The 21,005-nt window shown below is 41.9% G+C and overlaps 1 long non-coding RNA gene across 1 annotated transcript; it reads right to left on the bottom strand.

Annotated features, from left to right (window-relative positions):
• Positions 1-17,053: 17,053 nt before the first annotated feature.
• On the bottom strand, positions 17,054-19,227 carry LOC125922658 (uncharacterized). Its single transcript, XR_007457728.1, has 2 exons — positions 18,787-19,227; positions 17,054-17,364 (listed from the first exon to the last, which is right to left on the bottom strand). It is a non-coding gene; the product is annotated as an uncharacterized LOC125922658 (long non-coding RNA).
• Positions 19,228-21,005: the final 1,778 nt, after the last annotated feature.

A 21,005-nucleotide genomic window follows, 5' to 3' on the forward strand; every position in this document is an offset into this window, starting at 1 on the left:
CTATGGAGTCACCCACACAGTGCAGACAGAAAATGGTTAATAGCAAAACTTTAGGGTTGCTGAAGATAACTTGAGGGAGGAAAAGAAACAAATAAGGACAGGGAGATGTTTCTTTATAACAGAGAATATCATAGATTCAGCAACTTGGGGGCAGGTGGCAATCTTTCTCAGATTGTAATCAAGTTGGCAGCCATCTTCCCTCAGAAAAAGCATTGGTGGACTCCTGGCTTCACAGCAAAAAGCATGGACCAAGTGAAGGGCAAAATCCATAAGACACTGCTCAGAGGTTGCGACATTGTGATTTAAAAGAAAAATATACATGTGGTCATTCAGATGACCAAAACACATTTGTCATATATATTTAGTCTTTGTCTACAGTTTCATAGACTCACAGTTCCAAAACCCTTGGAATTTCCTCAGTGTGGAGAGTGATAAAGGTGTCTCTTGTTGTGTTAATAAGATGACTTTTGGACCCCACCCTGGTTGCCAAGGGAGCCAACCATGTGACTAGAGGGTTAACTTTCAGTCCCACCTCCCCATCCCTCACACCTCACCTCTGTTGGAGAAGACCCAGACTTTGAATCAATCGCCAATGGCCATTGATTTAATCACCCATGAGTATGTAGTAGAGCCTCCATAAAAACCCAAGAGGACAGATTCAGAGAACTTCCAGGTTGGTGAACACATGGAGATGTGCAAAGAGTGGCATACTCAGAGAGGTCATGGGAACTCCTTGCCCCGTACCCTGCCTTATGCATCCTTTCCATCTAGCTATTCCTGCATTACATCCTTCTATAATAAACCAGTGATTTAGTAAGTAAAATGTTTCTTTGAGTTCTGTGAGCCACTCTGGCAAATTAACTGAACCTGAGGAGTGGGTCATAGGAACCTCTGATTTATAGCCAGTCGGCAGAAGTACAGGTAACAACTTGGGCTTGCAACTAGTGTCTGAAGTCCAAAAAAGGAGGTCATAGGAAACTCCAAATTGTAGCAGTCGGTCAGAAGCACAGGTAAGAACCTGGGCTTGCAATTGGCATCTGAAGTTGGCAGGGGGCTGGGGGCAGTCTTGTAGGACTGAACCCTTAACCTGTGGAATCTGATGCTGTCTCTGGGTAGATAATTGAGTTGCATTGTAGGACACCAGCTGGCATCCAAGAAGTGCTTGGTGTTGTATGGAAAGACCCCCTACACATGTACACATGTGGAAATTCGGTCCAAGAACCTAATTCAGAAGTGACTTGTCCTTTAACAGAAAGCATCCTGAAGGAGAAGAAAGGGGAGGAGGAGAAGGGCAGGAGGGGAAGGGGCAGGGAAGGGATCTCATTGCTGTCTCACCACATGGACCTACGTAGTAGCTATCAGAGGAACCCAGAGCTATAGAATTCAGCAAGTAAGGATGTTTGGAGCCATTGCGGAGAAAGAGATGAAGAACTCAACCACTGGTGTGAAAACCTCGATTCAGAGCACACTCCTTTCTGCTCTGGGTCGGGGAACCATTTCTTGTACGGTCAAATGAGGCTCTCTCAACAGGTGATCATGTTGAATGCCAGACTCTAGGGCCCAGTAAGACAAACAAAGAAATCCAAGTGATCCCTGAATGAGGTTATCCCTACCTGGGTGAGCGCCACATCACCACAACTCAAAGTGATGCCAACACCCCATGCCGCTCTGCAGCTGCCTTTGTTTGAGTTGAAAGGACACCTGTTGAGGTTCCGTCTCTAGTAATGACCTTGGGCAAGTGACTCTGGGCTTCCATTTCCTCCTCTATAAAATGGCAAGAGTACCAGTCCTCTCCTCACCCTGAGGTGAGGATGATATAAGTTAATTCATGAGAAGCTTTGGAACAGTGCCTGGCACAAGACGATCACTCAACGAATGGCAGTTATTCTTACTATTATTGTCTGACGTACAATTGCTCATTAACTGACACAATGACATGACTTAGTGCTGGGTTAGTGAACACGCAACAGGTAGCACAGGCCACCAGTGCTCCCAAACTCCTAGCAGAGAAAAAAAAAAAAAGTTGAACTTGCATAAACAACAGAGAAATGGGAAAAAAATCACAACAGTTAGAAAGAATCAACTGCAGGAAACCAGGAGCCTGGCCTTCCGAGAACCATGACTAGGCCCCTTCTCACGAAGGAACCTTGCAGCTACAACAGCTCAGGGACCAAAGGGATGGTGGCCCAACCCATGGGCTGCAGCTCTTTATCTCTCTTTGGGATGCAGATCGTGCACTGTGTAATCTGTCTTGTGCACAAAAACATTAACCTCTGGAATCAAATGTGTCTGTTAATAAACCAACATGCCGCTCACACTCGTCAGCCCCCCACCCAGTGCCCCCACCCCCGACCCCCGGAGCCGCACTGCAGGCACATCTCATTTGTCAGCTGGTTCAACTGCTTAGGCACGACATGATTTGGAAATGTGAAAGATCCCAAATTATCTTATCCTGAGGTGACAAATCAAGTACAGTGCCCACAAGCCCAGACAGTTTACATGCCAAGTAAACAAAACGCCACCAAAGCGAGAGTATCAATCTCCTAACAGTTTAGGAAAAACAAGTTTATTTCTTATCTGAAAGATTAATGAACCAGGTTGGAACCTCACCTCTAATTGTGGCTGAACAGAAATTAGGTGCTGTTTTTAATCTATTCTGCAGTAACATAATAATGTCATGTCACAAAAGTTCATAAAGAAAGGGTCTACACTTATCTTTGGAATTATTTAAAGTACCCAGAGACTAGCCATTAATGTAAAAATTTTACATTTCCCTCAGCTACACTGCTGGTTGTTTTTTTTAAATTAGGTCTAGAGAAACTGATAAAATATCTTCTTACTAAATAAGACTTTGTTTTCCTACTATAGACATAACTATAAAGAATATATATTTATATAGCATATTACTGGTATATTTTTAACAGCTATTGATACTGTATTTCTTGCTGACACTTTGCTGAGTGTGTTTGTCCCTAGGTTTATATCCTCCACTCGATCCACCTTGCTTCTGGAGCTGAGCTGAGACACAGACCCTGGAAAATCTGGACAAGCAAGGAGGAAATGGAAGAAGGGGAAGAAGGACAGAGGACTCGGCTGCCTTTAGGAGAGATAACCACCAGAGCCGACTGAATGCTTTTGGAGGCTCAATCGCAAAGGACAACACCTTTTCTATCTTAAAATTCTATCAAAAACAGTTGTATATTTTTTAATGAAACTTCACCTGGTTAGAGCTTTTTTCCACGTGAAATGCATAATGTATTTTTCCTCCATGTTCCATCAACAAGATCCTGAGTAAGTACCAGGGAAAGATTCATCCTGAGGAAAAATCAATTTGATTAGAGAAGCAACAGACAGTAATGTATACAGAAGAGGCAACACCAACATCTCCTAGTAAATCCCCAACTGGGGAGGTAGGCTGGAGTCTTGGGCCATGACTACACTTCTGATTTGAGCAATGGAATTTGGATACAAGATCAAATTGGATTGTCGGTGTTATATTCATGTGTAAACTGATTTGAAAGGAAAATCATCATGAACCAACACAGAAGTTCAGCCATTAGTCTAGGTGATGAACTGTTCTCACTTAATAGCCCAAGAAATTCTAAACTAGGCTCATCTAAGTGAAATAATCTTCTAGCCTGTGTGTGTGTGTGTGTGTGTGTGTTTATTTTTCAATTGAGATATCATTCCACGTCTGAATTATCCAAGCCATGCATAGTCAACACTTGTCAAACGTTGAGATATATTAATATGTAAAATAGACTTTTTTACTAAGGGGTGGATGATCAAATAACTGCAGGAAACCCTAACTTTAGAAGGAATTAAAAAACTATGGAGGAAGGAAGAAGCCCAGAATATATAATTTCCTTTGTGACCACCTTACTTCTTGTACCAAAGAAAGTTACAACAGGTGCATGGAAACTGCACATCAAAGATTTCTGACTGCCGCCTGAAGCTTCTGTCATTCTGGGGGTGTAGCTATCTGGAACACTCTAGTCAAGCCTTTCTCAGTCTTGTGCTTGTTGGTAGGGGACACAAGTCTGATTCTGCTTCTGAGAACAGAGGAAAGCATTGAAGAACTGAACTGTCTTTGTCCATGGCTCTGAAATATGCCCAGCAACTAGAAAGCCTTAAGAGAAATCCACAAGAGTGAGCATCTTTCTTTCTTCTCATCAATAATATCAAACCAAAAGAATGTATTCACCCCTCACCAATAAGGACAATAAAGAATTGTATGTAAGATCTATATAAAGGCACTAGAATAAGTGCCTCCCTAAAAGAATAAGAAGACAGCACACAGCTTAATGGGGAAGGAAGATCTGGAAGCAAGTAATTAGGTATACTGAGTGTTCCTCTCAGATAAATGAAAAGTGCTATGTGACATGAAAAAGGGATCCAAACCTCTATACAGAAGTCATGGAAGTCTTCATGAAAAGGTGTCATTCAACTTGGGTTGTAAATGACAAGCAGGAACTGGTCATTGGAGAAGCAAGGAAAGAGCATTCTAGCATAAAGAAACAGCATCACAAAGGCACTGAGACATTCAAGTGCAGAATGTGCACTCCATATCTCTGAACAGCAAGCAGTATGGGAGCACAAATAGAAGATGAAACCAGAAAAGTAGAAGACAGGTTCCCAAAATCTTATTTACCATGGTAAAGAGTATGGAGCTATCCTGGGGATGAAGTGGAAAGCCAATGGAAATTTTAAATAAGGAGAGTAATAAAATGAGATTGCATTGCTGGGGGCTATGTAGAGGATGCAAGAAAGGGGAAAACACTTATTGAAGCTTTTGTAATTTTCTAAGTAGGAGATGATGCTGGCCTGATTTGAAGTATTAACAGCAGGAAGAAACAGAAGCAAATCAGAAAGACATTTCTCATTTAGAATTGTAGGACACATTGTCCAATTAAATAGGAGAAATAAAGAAGGAGAGGAGAAATGGATGATGTCAAGATTTTAATCTTGAATGGTTGGATGGAAATTGACATCATTAATCAAGAGGAATCAGGTTTGCACAGACTGAGTTTGAGATGTCAAAGGTAAGTCAAACACCAATGCCCAATAGAGAGTGGTAAATATCAGTCTGGTTAGTAAATATTGTCAGTAGTGGGTCCTTACGACTTACTTAATTCCTGAAATGTTTAGGAAGTTTGACAAGTCTGCAGAGAGAGTGAAAAACATAAACTATGTGCTCTTGGAACTTCTATTTCTAGAACAAGTGTAACAAAGAAAAACCAGTGTCAAACATGGTGGATATCAACCCATCTACATCGATATTCACTTTAAATATGAATGGTCTAAATACACCGATTGAACGGCAGAGATTACACGAGTGGATTTAAAAACCCAGCTACCTGTTGTTTATAAGAAATCCACTTTAAGGGGCGCCTGGGTGGCGCAGTCGGTTAAGCGTCCGACTTCAGCCAGGTCACGATCTCGCGGTCCGTGAGTTCGAGCCCCGCGTCAGGCTCTGGGCTGATGGCTCGGAGCCTGGAGCCTGTTTCCGATTCTGTGTCTCCCTCTCTCTCTGCCCCTCCCCCGTTCATGCTCTGTCTCTCTCTGTCCCAAAAATAAATAAAAAATGTTGAAAAAAAAAAAAAAAAAAGAAATCCACTTTAAGTATAAAGACATAGACAGGTTAAAAGCAAAGGGGTACAGAAAGATATACCATGCTAACGTTAATCGAAAGAAAACCACCATAGTTAATTTCAGACGAAAATGTCCCCATGCATTGCCAAAAGTATCCTAAGAGGGAAAATCCCCTTTGGCTTAAACCACCATCATCTCCTAGCAGAACACCTTCAATAACTCCTTAATGGGTCCCTTTTTATTTACTCCCGGCCTCTAACAATCCATTCTACACTGCAGTCAGTATCTTTAAAAACCCAAATCTCATGTCATCCTTCTGCTTGAAGTGTTCAATGACTTCCCCTTATTTTTAAGGCGAAATTCCAAATTTGTTAACACAGCCCCTAAGGTTCTACATGTTCTGACCCCAGCATTCATTCCAGGTGCATTTCACATCATCCTGGCTTTGTTCTCTATACTTCAGCCTCATTAACCCTTCCTGTTCTTCAAACTCAGCCTGTTTCCTTCCACTCCAGGACCTTTACATATGTTGTTCCCTCTGCTTGGAACTCTCCCACCATCACTCCCTCTCCACCTGCCTAGTTAACAGGTCTTCACATATGACCTCCAAAATTTACCTCTTCCAAATCAGTTCTGTTTCCCCTTTTGCAATTTCCCAGGACCCAGTGCCGCTGTTTTATAGCACTTGCCACAAATGTACTTCATTAGCGAATGTGAAAATATTTGTTTCATATCTGTCCCTCCTGTTAGATTGTAACAGAGATTTTGTGTCCTCTGTTTACCTCACTATATCCCCAATGCCTAGCACAGCTCCCAAGTCATAACAGGCCCTCAGTAAATACTTAGTGAATGAATGAATGAATAAATGAATGAATGAGCAATACCTTTGTAAACATAATTTTAGGACAGTATAAAAGTCAGTATAGGTCATGATTATAATTCATCCAGCCATTCTCTTATTTTTTTCATTTAGATTGTTTTCAAATGTTTACTATTACAGTAAAGATAGAGAGGAAGGTGTAAAAATGAAATAAAATATTATTCAACCATCTGAAATTTCTCTTAGGGGGAAGCTTTCTTCAGGGAAAATCCTTGATTAAGAGTTTGGGGGTATGTAACTGTGTATGGTGATGGATGTTAACTAGACTTACTATGGTGATCATTTCACAAAATATTGAATCATTATGTTGTATGTCTAAAAGTAACATAATATTGGGTGCCAATTATATCCCCCAAAAAATAAACAATTTTTTTAAAGTTTGGGTTAGATTGATATTTTAGGAAGTATATGGCAACTGGTCCCCAAAACTTCAAAGAAGGGGAATTAACTGCTCTTCTAAAACAGGGAGATGAATTTTCTTGTTGTTCTAGAGGAAAAAAGTAAAAGTGAGAAAAGAGGAGAGCCATGATTTAATGGTGGGTACTGACTGGGGACAGGCCATGAGAGGGTCCCTGATCATAAGGTGGCCAAACAAACCCCAGAGAACAGAACATAGTTTGCAGTCTACCTGTCCCCATGAATCTTAACTTTTAAACAATGTTTTTGTTGAGGATTTTTCCCCAGAACTAACAAAGGGCTTGGATTTCATGTCTGGATTGACATGTAATAAAAGAAGCTGTGTGAAAGAAGCAGGAAGCAGGAGGCAGACAGTCAGAACATCTCCCAATTTCACCCTGCTCTCCAAAGGGCAAGGTCAAGAAGGCTGCTCACATCTGGGTTGAAAAAAAAAAAAAAACCTCTGAAAACAAACCTTTGGCATTCTCTCGATAGATAGATAGATAGATAGATAGTTGATAGATAGATAGAGATAGAGATGATTGTCTCTTTTAGAATACATTTCCAAAACCGGAATGACTGGATAAAAGGTTAAACACACATTTAAGGTGAAATTATTTCTAGCAATTTATGTTCCCACTTTTTTTCAGTAGAAAATTCTAAAGAATGAAGCAGCAGCATTCTTAGAAATGGTTGTCTTGGATTACAAATTCCAGTTCCTTCTGGGTAAAAGTCATCTCCCTTCTATTCTTTGAAACTACACACACCATAAGTCCTTAATAAATGACTGTGGAATTAAATTCCTAGCACTTCTGGTGCTTAAAACTAGCTATTTTTATATGGACTTTTTCCCCCTGTATTTCTAAGAAGACTGCAATATGTCTTGATTTTTTAGATCATAAGTCCCCCCATTCCCTGACTTATAAATATCTCAAGTCTTCAAAATCATGTTGTGTATTTTACAAGAATCTTGGTTGTGTGAAATTTCCAATTCTGTTAAAAACTTGTTTTTTAAAGGATCTTAACATACCTACTCGTAACTAGCATAATAAATTCACAATGATTACCTAAATCTTTCTGACATTCAAGTAAGATTTTGTTTGTGTTTAGTTTTTTAAAATGTACAATTATTTTTAGCCCATACTCCTTTTTTCAACCTACTTTGATTTTCCTTTTTACTATATGTTATTAAAAATATAGCCTATATGGTAATTAGCCATATGGTTGACAACACACAAAAAAAATCAGAACAATAATTTCAGAATTGTTCAAGGAATCATTTTTTTTTGGACTCTGTTGACCTAAATTAGAAAAAGAAAATGCATCTTTAAGAAAAAAAAAATTAACCTGGAATAACCTTCTCAATAGCCATTTCGTCTTCTATCTATATCTTATCAAAACTTTAAAGGGTTTTTTAAATCAAAATTATTCTCTTTCTCCAATTGATTCCTTGGCCTAATGTATTTGTGGTTGGCTTAGGGCACAACAATGCCACCTTTAGAAATATACCCTACCGTTATAACCTCACCAAGATTCGTGTACAAGAAGGTTTATTGTATAATCTGTAATATCAAAAATCAGGAAACCATGTAAATCTTCAACATTAGGAGGACAGTTAAATAAATTGCAACCAATAAAAAAAGGAATGAGATATAACTATATGTGCCAACACAAAATTCATTGTAAGACATATTTTAAGTGAATAAACAGCAGAACATTGTGCATACTGTGTGTTTTATATGTTTGGATTATTTCTACTAGATTATTCATAATAATAAGAAACTCTTAATAATTGCTGTTTCTAGGGAAAGCAGGTAGGATGTGGTTTTGAGATGGAAGAAAAGCTTATGTTTCATTGAAATGTTTTCATTTTTTACCATGAACATGTATTAGTTTTTAGTTAAAAGTAGACAATCAGATGGAGGGGAGGAGGAACTTTGGGCCTATATTTCATGAAAACAATCAAAATCCTATAAATTTGGATCAATGGTAATCAATCCAAATTGTAGATTAGCTGCTAATTTGTCTCTGATCAGCAGCATTTCTACCTCTCACCAGATCTTACCAAGATTTTAACCGCATGCCAAACAATCATGTACTCAGTCATTCATTCACTGAATCATTCCATCTGTGCTGATTGGGCCTGTGCTCTCCCAGGCCCCATCCCAGGATGCAGACACCCAGCGGTGAGCAAGAACAGAGACAGGTCCTGACCTCACTGAGCTTATGGTCTGCCATCAAAATAACTGGAGAAATGAGGATGAGTGCTGGGGGAGCACTTGAAAGGGCTTCCACCAGTCTAGGCATCTGGGAAGACCCCTAAGGAAGGATGTTTAAGGCGATACCTTTAAGATATGTGGGAGTTAACTAGGTGACCGGGAAGAGAAAGGCTGTTCTAAGAAGAGATGGGCGGATGGTCTCTAGGAGGACATGGCTCTGGGGCACAGGAGAGCGCTGCATTGAGAGACTGAAAGACATCTAGAGCAGATGAGACATCAGAAGAAAGGACAGGAGCAGTAAGGCTGCAGAGACCATCAGGGAGCAGGTCGTGGGACCTCGGACCTCACTCAGATGATGAGAACCACCGCAAGGTTTGAAGTGGGTGTGTTAGTTTCCCAGGGCTGCTGTAACCAATGACCACAAGTCAAGTGGCTTAAGAAAACAATTCTCTCATAGTTCTGGAAATGTACTCTCTCATAGTACTGGAGGCCAAAAGTCTGAACCCCGTGTGTCCACAGGGCCATGCTCCCTCTGCATGCTCCAAAGAAGGACACTTCCAGACCTCTTCCTAATGTCAGGTGGTTGCCAGCAGCCTTTGGTGTTTCTCAGCTTATAGACGCATCACTCCAATCTCTGCTTCTGTCGTCCCATGGCATTCTCCTCTTTGTGTCTCTGTGTGTCTGTATCCCTGTGTCCCTGTGTCCCAATGTCACTCTTCTGATAAGGACACTGTTCATATTAAATTTAGGGTCCACCTTGATCCAGATTGACTTTATCTTAACTTGATCACAACTGCCAAGACTCTATTTCCAAATAAGGCCACGTTCACAGACTCCATGTGGACATGAATTTGGGGAGGACACTATCCAACCCAGTGCAGCAAGGAAATGATATAATCTGATTTGAATTTTAGGAAAACTATCCTGAAGGTATTTAGGGGACAGGGAGGGGGCAAGACTGGGAAGACAGATTAATTTCATATGCATCTTTATTATTTTGGAAATGTGAGGTTTATTTTGAATGTCAGACATTGAGCTAAGTGCTGTTTCCATGATATCTCATTCAGTCCTCATAGAGCCATGTGAAGAAATTCAGAGCGGCGACTTTACCTGTCCACGATCACGCAGCAGATCTTCAAACCCATATCCTGCAGACTCTGGAATCCAGAAGCTTTCCATCACCCCAGGCTCAAAACTGAAAACAAAATGATGAGAATCAGAATCCTTTGACATGGGTTTCCAGGAGGAAGAAACTATTGCCCACTAACAAGGTTCTGTTTGCAAGCACACTTCATATTCCTTATGCAAAGCCAGGGCAAAAGGTGAACAGCCAACATGTCCTGAAGAGCAGTCATGTTGTAACGCGAAGGAATCTGATGGTTCCAATCACACGGCACGGTGTCCCGTGATTCACGCTGGGTCAGAAATGTTCTTTTAAGAAAAGACCTAAGTAAAATCCATGCTTCACAAACACGAACCCATATTAAAATAAGGCTACTTTTTATAAGATGAAGAAACTTGAAGCCATTATCTAAAAACTCAGAGGACAGAAATGAATTCGGAGGAAAAAGAGGTTAATTGGTGGGAATTGTTCGGACTGATAGCTGATATTGATCAGAAGCACTGACTGCTGGATCTTCTCCCTCTTAGTTGCTTTACCTCCATAGTCCACAATTTTAAAGGTGGATTGAAATTTTAGGAGACAATGAAGACCAAGGTTTTCTCACTTGAGCTCAGCATTTTTCTGAAGGAGGGAGGCATGAATATTCTGACTGTAGGTTACAGTTTTCAGCACCTATTACAATTTTGTAATCTCAAAATCTGACCAGAACACCTAACTTTCAATTTTTTCATTTTGTTCCATGTCTTTTCCCTGCAATATTAAAAGAGAAAGGGAAAGAGGGAGGCGGGGGGGGGGGGGGCAGGGGTCATGCAGAGAAAGGAAAAAAACTGAAAGAAGAAAGTAAATACGAGTTCCCAAAGGGAGGGGAAAACAATGGTCCAATCGACTATTGTGAGATTCATTATCACTTAAATAAAAATAAAAAATACAAACTTTGAAATCAAGCTTATTTTTTTAAAAATTGATTCCTAAAAATAAAGAATAAATGTGTTTAAAAGCAATTAATAAGGATTTTTTATCTAGGAAGTGAGCGATTTTTGTGCAGAGGGGGGAAAAAAGGCTCCAGGCTTTGCCTCATCTCCTAGAAGCATCCCATATTCTTAGATGTGACGTTGCCTTGGTAACCACAACTTGGTGACCTCGTTATTTCAACCTAATCCTGCTTTGAAATTATAGTCGCTCCACCCTTTTGCCTGGCTAGCCTGATAACATAATCATTGTAAATGAGGATGGGAAAAAACAGCAGGATACAGTCCCTCCGGTGACACAGGACCAGTCTCACCTTATCATGGAAATAGACGAACAATTAAACGGCATGAATCTAAAACCCTAAAAGTGGATTTTCTTATTTTTTATATGGCTTGTTATGCTTATTTTCAAAACCTACTGGTTGATTCAATAGAGCAGGGTATCTTGATGCTACTATATGAAAATGGAAATTTCCTATTGGTGTTAAAAGAAAAAATTAAGGAGAGCTAAACAGTCAAAGGTGAAGTTCTTAATTATGCATTTGTTTTGCCCAACAGCCAAATAGAAACAGGAATCAGAATATAATTTTTTAACAAATAGTGCAGCAGCACCCAGGTTTGCTTGCCCAGCCTAACTTCCTCTGGCTAAAGCCCCACAAATCAGCTGTCCTCTTGAATTCAGATTCCTTCCAGAACAAAGGAGTCTTAGGAGACTGCAATGCCCAAATTCGGAAGGCAGCAAGTGTAAATAAACATAGTTTAAAGGACATGTAATTAACTCATTTGTTTCAATTTGGGTGCTTTGAGATGTCTGTCCTGCTGGGAAACAGAGGCAAATTCCATCCTTTTTCTCGCTCATTTCCTTCTTTTTATTTGTTTCCCCTTTGAGTTCCAAAATGGTTAGGCACAAAAGCACTGGGTTCAGATCTCAATAAAATGTTTATGCTGTGCCCCAGTTCATACGTTGAGGAGTCTAGGGAGCTGTGGGACCCTGTCTCTTAGGCTCCAGGGTGCCCCTAGGCTTCCCCTCCAGGAGAACCTCCCTATTTCTGAGTGCCCCAGCCCAGCTTGACCACTGTCTTTCCAAGGGATCCCAATGATGGTACTTGGGGGAGGGGAAGAGTTGTGTGACTTGGGTATTACAACCCCCCCCAAATTCTCCTGGTGGCAAAGATCCCACTTCCTCTGCCTGTCCACTTTGTTCTTCCCAAAGAATACCACTTTGATACGGGTGGATGTGGCATTGGTCTCACAGTTGGGTGTCAGTGATGGCTCACAGGTGAGGGGCCAGTTCCCAGTCAGGGCCATTATCCAGATGGAAGCCTGGACTATATCTGGATATGCCCAGGGCATAATGCTCTAGGCTGGTATCCCTTCCTCTCTGCAAAAAATACAACTATTACCACTTATTTCTTAGAACTTTCAACAGTGTGAGAAAAGTTGTAACTTCTTAAAGAAACTATGCCACATAAATTAAAGTTTTACTATCAGAATGACACTATCAAATCTCTTTAGAGAAATGAGTTGGAGGAGTGTGCATTTGACTTAAAAGCGTATCTTTCCTTTTTCTGAGAGATGAGTCAAAAGTGGCATTTCATAAAGTGTGAGTTCAAATTACACTTCATGGGGCCACTGGAAGCCCACTCTTCTCTTGCTCACTCTAACCACAAAGAGTAAAAATATAATAACAGCTAACATTTAGGAAGTTCTCACACTATCATTAGCCCCATTTTGCAGAGGAGAAACACAGGCACAGACAGTGAGGTAACCTGCACAGGGTCCCAAAGCCAGCAATGTGCGCAGCACAGCCAATGTTCAGACGCCCTTAGCTACTCTGCTATTCGGCCCCCATGGAACCTAACTGTAGAGCCAGAACCAATGGATGGACTCCGTGCGTAGGCACATCAAAACTCCCTGAGAAGAAATTTCCAAATAATTCAAGCTGTCCAAAGACAGAATAGATGGTCCCAACAACAAAGGAAACACAAAGTATAAAATCTAAGACCAAATACCCTTGGCCTCTCAGTACAGATCTGAGTATAAATATTACATCCTACTGCCCTTTAAGTATTCATCAGATGGGATACTTTTGGCCTGGGCGGGGGGGGGTTCTTAAATGAATGACATAGAGAGAGAGATGGAAATTCATTGGCAGATCAAGCACCTGTGTAGGGATGAGCAAAGAAGAGGAAATACACGTGGTAAGATGAAGGTAAGGGACTGATAATTGATAGGTTTTGGTCTAGACTGAGAACCGAGAGAACTCAGACAGTTACCATGAGGGTCCAAGATGACGACTCCTCCAGAAATAGATACAAAGGCACAGATCATGAGATAAACATAAAGAGCTATGATCGCATAATTCGCTGGGAGTGTGGCAGTCTCCCAACCAAGGGACAAAATGCTGGTAGATGAAAGGACTTTACGTACTATTTGAGCCAGAAAGAAACAAGGAAGAAAAGGAGGACAAGAGTAGCTGGAGGGCGGAGACGGGAATTTGTGAAGAGAAGGTACAGCAATGGCAGAGCTCAGACAACAAGTGTCCTGGCACATTTCTCAGAGATCTTCCTTCCACTCTGCACCCAGTGGGCTCACAAATCACCAGATCACCTTGCCTGTTCCACACCTCCTTCCCTCTGCCTAGAGTCCCCTCCATCTCCCCCATCACTCCTCTCTTGACTCTCCTTCAGCTTTGTGCTTTGAGTTTCTTCCTGCAAAAACCCGTTCTGGACTCGCCCCCATCCCACACACTGAGTCTCTTTCCTTTTCTTCTCCAAACATCCTATCCTTTCCCTACCTCTATATTGCCATTGTCCTTGCCCTGTGTTCCCTATCACCACCATCACACCATAAACTTAGAAACCCTGTGAAGGTAAGAACCATGACATATATACAGTGCCTGGAACACTTAGTAGGCACTCAATACATTCATTCATTCATTCACTCAACAAATATTTAGTGAATATACATTCAATGGCAGGCAGTGGAGTAGAACAGAGAATAAGACACAAAAGCTCCTCACCTTCATTCTTGGGAAGAGGAAAGGGTTTTTTTAATCAGGTAAAGAAAAGCCAACAAGACGGTTATAGATTGTCATAAATGGTATGACATAATTAACAGGATGATAGCATAGAAAAGGAAAATCTTCTTTTAGTCCCACCTCTTTGGATCCTTGGAGAAATCTGTCACCTGCAACCTGAAGCCCCATTCGTCTTCCTTGGGACACTCATGGAGGGCTTGCTAGGCATCAGACACCGAGACCCTCAGGGAGATTTCAGGCCAGTGAGGAGAACCAACAAGTAAGCCAGGGATTCCAATCATGGTTACAAGGGCAATGACAAAGATATTTACCTGGGGCCACTGTATAATGGAGGAGGTAAAGGGATAATACATAGAAGACTGCAGAAAAGGGCTTTGGAAGGGCTTCTGATGAAGGTGACATTGACCCTGATGATTCAGAGCATCAAGATTTCTGGGACCAAACTGCCTGGGTTTGAATCCCACCCCCACCACTTATTAACTGTGTGACTTGGATGAGTTACTTAATCTCTCTGTGCCCTCAGTTTCCTCATCTGTAAAATGAGAGTAATGACAATACCTTACAAGATAGTTGTGAGAGTTAAATCAGTTAGTATATGTCAACTATTTAGAACAGGATGAGCACATGTGTTGACCATTATTATCACTTTTCAGGATGTAAGTTAGCTCAATGAAGGGGCACCTGGGTAGCTCAGTCAGTTAAGTGTCCAAGTTCAGTTCAGGTCATGATCTCATTGTTCATGTGTTCAAGCCTGGCATCAGGCTCCCTGCTGTCAATGCAGAGCCCACTTCAGATCCTCTGTCTCCCTCTCTTTGCCCCTCCCCTGCTCTCTCTCTCTCACTCAAAAACAAATAAACATTAAATTAAAAAAAAAAAAAAGAGCTCATTGAAGGAGAGGTAGAGAAGACATTCCAGAAAGAATAAAAGAAAGAAGATGCCAGGTCAGTCGATCAGCAGGCTCTGCCTCTGTCCCTGAATGGTCATGAGGAGGACATTGTGTCCAGCACTGTCCTATAGGTTACGGACAGACCCAGGAGAAATAGAAGATGTGGTCTCTATCCTCTAAGACACTATATCTTAGAGGATATAAACACACAAGACTAAACACATAAGAAAATAATTAAGAAGCATCCAAGATAACATATAACCAGTGCTGAACTAGGGGGCCAGACACCAGTGATACTAACAAGAAAAATATCAATCATAGTATCCACGTGTTTACAATGTGCCAGGCACTGGGCTAAACACTTCACATGCTTTTCCTGCTCAAGTCACCCTACAAACCTAGGTTACATGACTTTCTCCAATGACAAAACCTCCAGGAGATTTCAGAGAAGGAAGAGACGAACCAAAAAGACAACGAACCTCATGAGAACAATAAAGCTTGAGCAAGGCCTTGAACAAAGGAAAGAATATGAACAGAGAGATGGGGGGATTAGGAACGAGGTCAGGGCAGTCTGATGGAAATATAATATGAGCCACGAATACAAGCCACATGTGTAACTTTTAATTTTCTAACAGCCACATCTTTTAAAAATAAAAAGAAGCAGGTGAAATTAACTTTACAGAGTATTTAGTTAGCATTTATTTAATGTATTATTTCAACATGTAATCCGTATAAGAAATTATTAACAAGATATTTTTAATTATTTTTTATTAGAAAAAGTCTTGGAAATCTGATGTGTATTTTACGTTTACAGCACTTACCATTTGCAAGTAACCATATTTCAAACACTCGAGAGCCACACGCAGCTGATGGCTACCATCTTGGACAGCAGAGTCAAGAGGGAAGAAAGAACCGGCACGGACTGGGTCTTACCAGGTCGCAGTCACTTTTCACACATTATCTAACTTTCCTCACCACCCTCTTGGGAAATACAAACGGGGACACTGAGACTCTAAGAGATTAAGTCAACAGCTCAGTAGGATTTAAACCCAAACCCCACCAATTCTGAGCTGGGGCACCTACGCTGGAACTGACTGCAGCAAATGCCCCCAGGGGCTGTGCACTATGAAGCAAGATGATGCCTGAGCAAGGAGAAACTACCAGATCCCGGGGTCTTCTTCTGAGCGACTTCCTCCCCAACCCCCAAAGCCCACACAGGGCTTACACACCCCTCCTGGATTTGGAAGAGGAGAGGAAAGCAAGCAAGCAAACCTTACCCTTCCCTGTGAAGTAGCACCGAAAGCCCTCGCCCTGCTCCTGAACAGCTAAGCCACTAGAGGGTATGCAGGAGGCAAGGAAGGGCACCTGTGGTCCATAAATATTTAACTTTTGTTGCAGCAAAGTGCAGGATGAGGAAATACTTGGCTGCTTCTCAGCCAGGGGAGCAAGGCTCCCTTAAACCCTTTGCGGGCTCCACTTTGTCGTCAATTACTTTTCTAAAACTATTAAGAGAAGAGAGGGGGAGAGTATAAACAGAATTAACAGTAATTTATGATCTGAAAAAAGACAGCAGGAGTTCGAAATCTGTCTCCATTAGGATACTTTCCCGGCGTTCCGCTGGACCCCCAAGCCACAGGATCCTGTAGGAAAAGGATGTTTATACAGCATTCCTGGCAGGAGAGACGCTTTTCCTTGCTCCCAGAGGGCAAGGTTCAGCCAACTTTCCACAGAGGGGTCTGGCCTGTGCTGAGCCTGCTGCCAGGACCCTGTTCCGGGTGTGGGCAAACACTGAGCTGTTTAGATTCTTGTTTTATTTCATTTATTTCTTGCTCAGTGGTCCCTCCCTGATTTCTACAGGGACCTCCAAGCCTGCTCTTCCCCCACCTCGACCATCAGCAAAGCCCACCAAGAGAACTGCCAACAGAGACACTCATAAGTTCTTCAGTGAGAATATTTCTGTGCCCCAGAATTTTTGAGCCAAAGGTTTATTCCATCACCTAAGGCATGTTTTATGCCATGCAGTTTCACTTTGTGGAACTAACTTTTCAAGTCTGGGAATTGCAAAGCCACGATATGTAGCAGCTTGAATTAGAGTCCAAACGCAGAGGCAGCAGAGCTCCAGAATTACTGTTTCTTCTTTTTCTTTGTCTTTTCCTTTGGGGCGGGATGCTGTGGCCCAGCTGGGAACACTGTCTCTGGCACGCGCTTGCGGTCCACTCAGTATTAATGATGCAATCAAGTCTTCAGGTGAATTTTGGAGCTAAAGGGAGAGACAAAAAGAAAATTTTGTAAACCACCCCCAGAATCCGTTAGCTGAAGCTCCACACAGTTTGGGCCTTCCTTCCCTAGCCAGTCTTTTGGATCGCTGGCGACCCCAAGTGGCCAATTTAAAATGGCAGTTTTGGGGGGTTTTGTTGGATCCTTTTCCCTACAGAAAAGAAACATTCTTCAAGGTTTTTTTATTCCCAAATCTTTGTAGCGTTTAAAAACTGCAGAGCTGGATTGAAAAAAAAATTTGTTTAAATGGGGCGCCTGGGTGGTCAGTTGGTTAAACGTCTGACTTTAGCTCAGATCACGATCTCACAGTTCGTGGGTTCAAGCCTTGGGCTCTGTGCTGACAGCTCGGAGCCTGGAGCCTGCTTCGAATTCTGCGTCTCCCTCTCTCTCTCTTTCTGCCCTCCCCGCCACCCTGTTCATGCTCTGTCTGTCTCTCTCTCAAAAATAAGTAAACATTTAAAAAATTTTTTAAACTGCAGAGCTGGAAGGACCATTAATGTCACCTCCCTCGCCTGACCATCTCATTTTACAGAAATCCCAGATCCAGAGAGGTGAAGATGGAACCCCAAAATCACACAGCATGTTAGGGTCAAGCAAAGGAGCAGTACAAGCAATGGCTCCAAGAGATTCTACACAACCAGATTTTAGTTCCATGATGGAAGAAGAAAATCTTTCCCCAAACCATAAAAGAAACATTGTTCTTACAGAAGAATCACTATAATGAGGCTGCATGTTCTAACAGATCCGAAGGTTCCCTTAAAGTACACACTTCTTCTTTCCTCTTCTATGCCTCCACCGAAGAGGATGCGTTAAAGTGAATCGTGGTGGGGCCAGCATGGGAGAAAAGAAGGATGTCAGCATTTGGCAAATGCAGGTTAGATGCTTATTCCCAAAGGCTGGGCCTTGAGTTTGGCTCTCACTTGCATAAACACTGTCGAGTGGGCATTATCATTCCCATTTTAGAAACGAGAAAACCAAAGCTCAGGGAGACTAACTGACTTGCCCAAGATCAGTTAGCCACCACATCGCAAAAGCAACTCCCTGCATCACTTTATACATGTTTCAATTCACCTGTCCATTAAATGGGGTAATAATGTCTGCCTGTAGAATCAGAAAATGTTGATATTGGAAAGAGCTCTTAGAAGAGCCCACTTTCAAACAAAATGAACCCCCGATACATAAAACAGACAAAAATGTCTATGAGAAAGTAAATCAAAGAGAACATGGGTACTGTTGTAACGAACACCAGGAAATCCCATTCTCCTTAAAACAAAAACTAGAATTTCTAAGGGTTCGCTCCAGGGCAAATTTCTACTCTTCCACCATGACACTTTTCCCTTGAGGTGTCTCACTTGGCCTCCTCCTGCCATCAGGAAGCTGGACCCCCCAGAAGGACACTGCCCACCTCTTGGCGTCTCTGTCCCATGTGTAGACAGAATCCCCTTTTCTATCTGCTCTGAGCACCATGGAGACGGTCTGGAATCTCCCCCAGTGCTGCTCCTAAAATTACTGCAGAAGAATAGAGGTGAAGTCACACAGAGTGTGGGAGAAGCCTAAAATCAGTCTGATTTACAGAACATGAAAGTCTGATCCAAATCTTATCAGAAGTGATTCTCTCTAGAGCTGGTAAATCCTGCTCTGCTCCAGGAAGGGTCTCGGCTTTAAAATGCTCTATGTACACTGTTCCAGCTCTTCACGGAAGCCATGTGGCCACATGCTTCAAGGTCTGGGAAAGATTTCTACTCTTCGGTCCAGAAATTCTCCTTCTAGCAGTCCACCTGAAGGAAATCATGAAACAGTTCAGGCAGCAATGTGTACGTAAAGATAATTGTCACTAGCTTATGTTCAACTACAAAAAACAAAAAACAAAACAGAAGCAACTTATGCAACAGTAGGGTTTATGATGTAACCAGAAGATTGGATGACCATGTAACCATAGAAAACTGATGTTTTCAAAGCATTTTTAATGACACCAAATGAGGAAAAAAAAAGCATTTTAAATGGCATTAAGTGAAAAAAAAGCAGAGTGCAAAACAGGTGCACATTATGTGACCAAATATTTAAAATCAAAATAAGAGAAGTGTGAGTATATGAAGAAAAAAGATAGAAAGAAATGTTCACCCACCAGAATGTTCACAGTGGTTATGACGATGACTAAATGGTAAGATTAATGTTGATTTCTCTTCTACTTACATTTTGCTTTAGTTTTACAGTGATGTTGCATTAATGTTTAATCTGAAAATAAAATATATTCTTTCAAGATATTGAGCCTGTAGCCTAAAACGCTGCTGCATTTTCTGAGGCTCACCCTCCTTACTTCCGCTCTGTCCCCACCTTGCTCCTCTATTTTGGTGTCTTCCTCTCCACCCGCCTCACCTCTGCCCTGTCTTCTGCTTGTCCATCTGGGATCCACATTCATGACCCAGCCAACGGTTAACCCTTCAAGGGGCCCCTCAGAGTCACATTTGTCAACATGCTAGTGCATGTTCTCAATTCCTTACCATTAACTAGAGCAACCCAGTGAAACCCACATTCCCTGTTCCTCTTGGAATGCTTTATTCCTTCCTCCTGGTTGAAAGGCAGGATCCATGTAAATTTGGAATTGATTCCACTGGTATTTATTGAGTGTCCGCTCTGTGCCAGGCCCTATTAGAGCAGAATACAAGAAACAAGGTCCCTACACTCCAGGAGATGGACAGATAATAAATAAGCATATGAACGAGAAGATTATCAGGTCTGATAAAGCCATGCTAGGAGTGTGTGGGCAGCTACCTGAGATGGTTATTCTTCAGAACTGTGATGGCAATGGCAAAGGCCTGGGGCAATATCAAGGATGCACGTTCGTGTCAAGACGTCTGGAAAAGCCCAGCATCTCCAGGGCTCGTGTATTACCAGTGAATGTTAGCATTGGCCAAGAACTGCCAGAAAGAGAGCTAGCTGCAGGATACTTCGAAAGGCAGACGCGTGCACACTAGGCAATGCCAGCTGCCTCCCACTTCCCAGTAACATTCCCTCCCTCCCCTGGCAAGCAGTGTGGATTAGAGAGAGACCAGAAGAGGGATGTGAAGGGACTTTTTCTATTTCAATGTCCCTGCCAAAAAGGAGACTCCTACCGATAGGCTGTAGGTAGCGTGCTGCTAACTTCTCATGTGTGTCGTTGTTGAATAACAAAAGAATAACAAAAGCTTTATGGGGCACCTGGGTGGCTCAGTCAGTTAAGCATCTGACTTTGGCTCAGGTCATGATCTCATGGTTTGAGTGCTGCATTGGGCTCTGTGCTGACAGCCCAGAGCTTGGAGCGTGCTAGGGATTCTGTGTCTCCCTCTCTCTCTGTCCCTCCCCCGTTCTCTCTCTCTTTCTCTCTCTCAAAAATAAATAAACATTTTTAAAAATGTTTAAAAAAGAATAGCAAAAGCTTTAAAATCACTAGTGGCCATAATGGTTTATCTTTATTGAGTTTCATCAGTAAATACCTCAGAGTCTGAGGTCCTGGGAGCACATCATATGTACACCAGATTTAAGAAAGCTGAGACAGGATACAATGAGAACCCGAAGAGTAGACAGAACTTCACACTCACTTCTGCTTTCCCAACACCACATTGTAACACACACACTCACACACAC

This window comes from Panthera uncia, chromosome B1 (genome assembly GCF_023721935.1).
Source record: "Panthera uncia isolate 11264 chromosome B1, Puncia_PCG_1.0, whole genome shotgun sequence".
NCBI classification, from domain to species: Eukaryota; Metazoa; Chordata; class Mammalia; order Carnivora; family Felidae; genus Panthera; species Panthera uncia.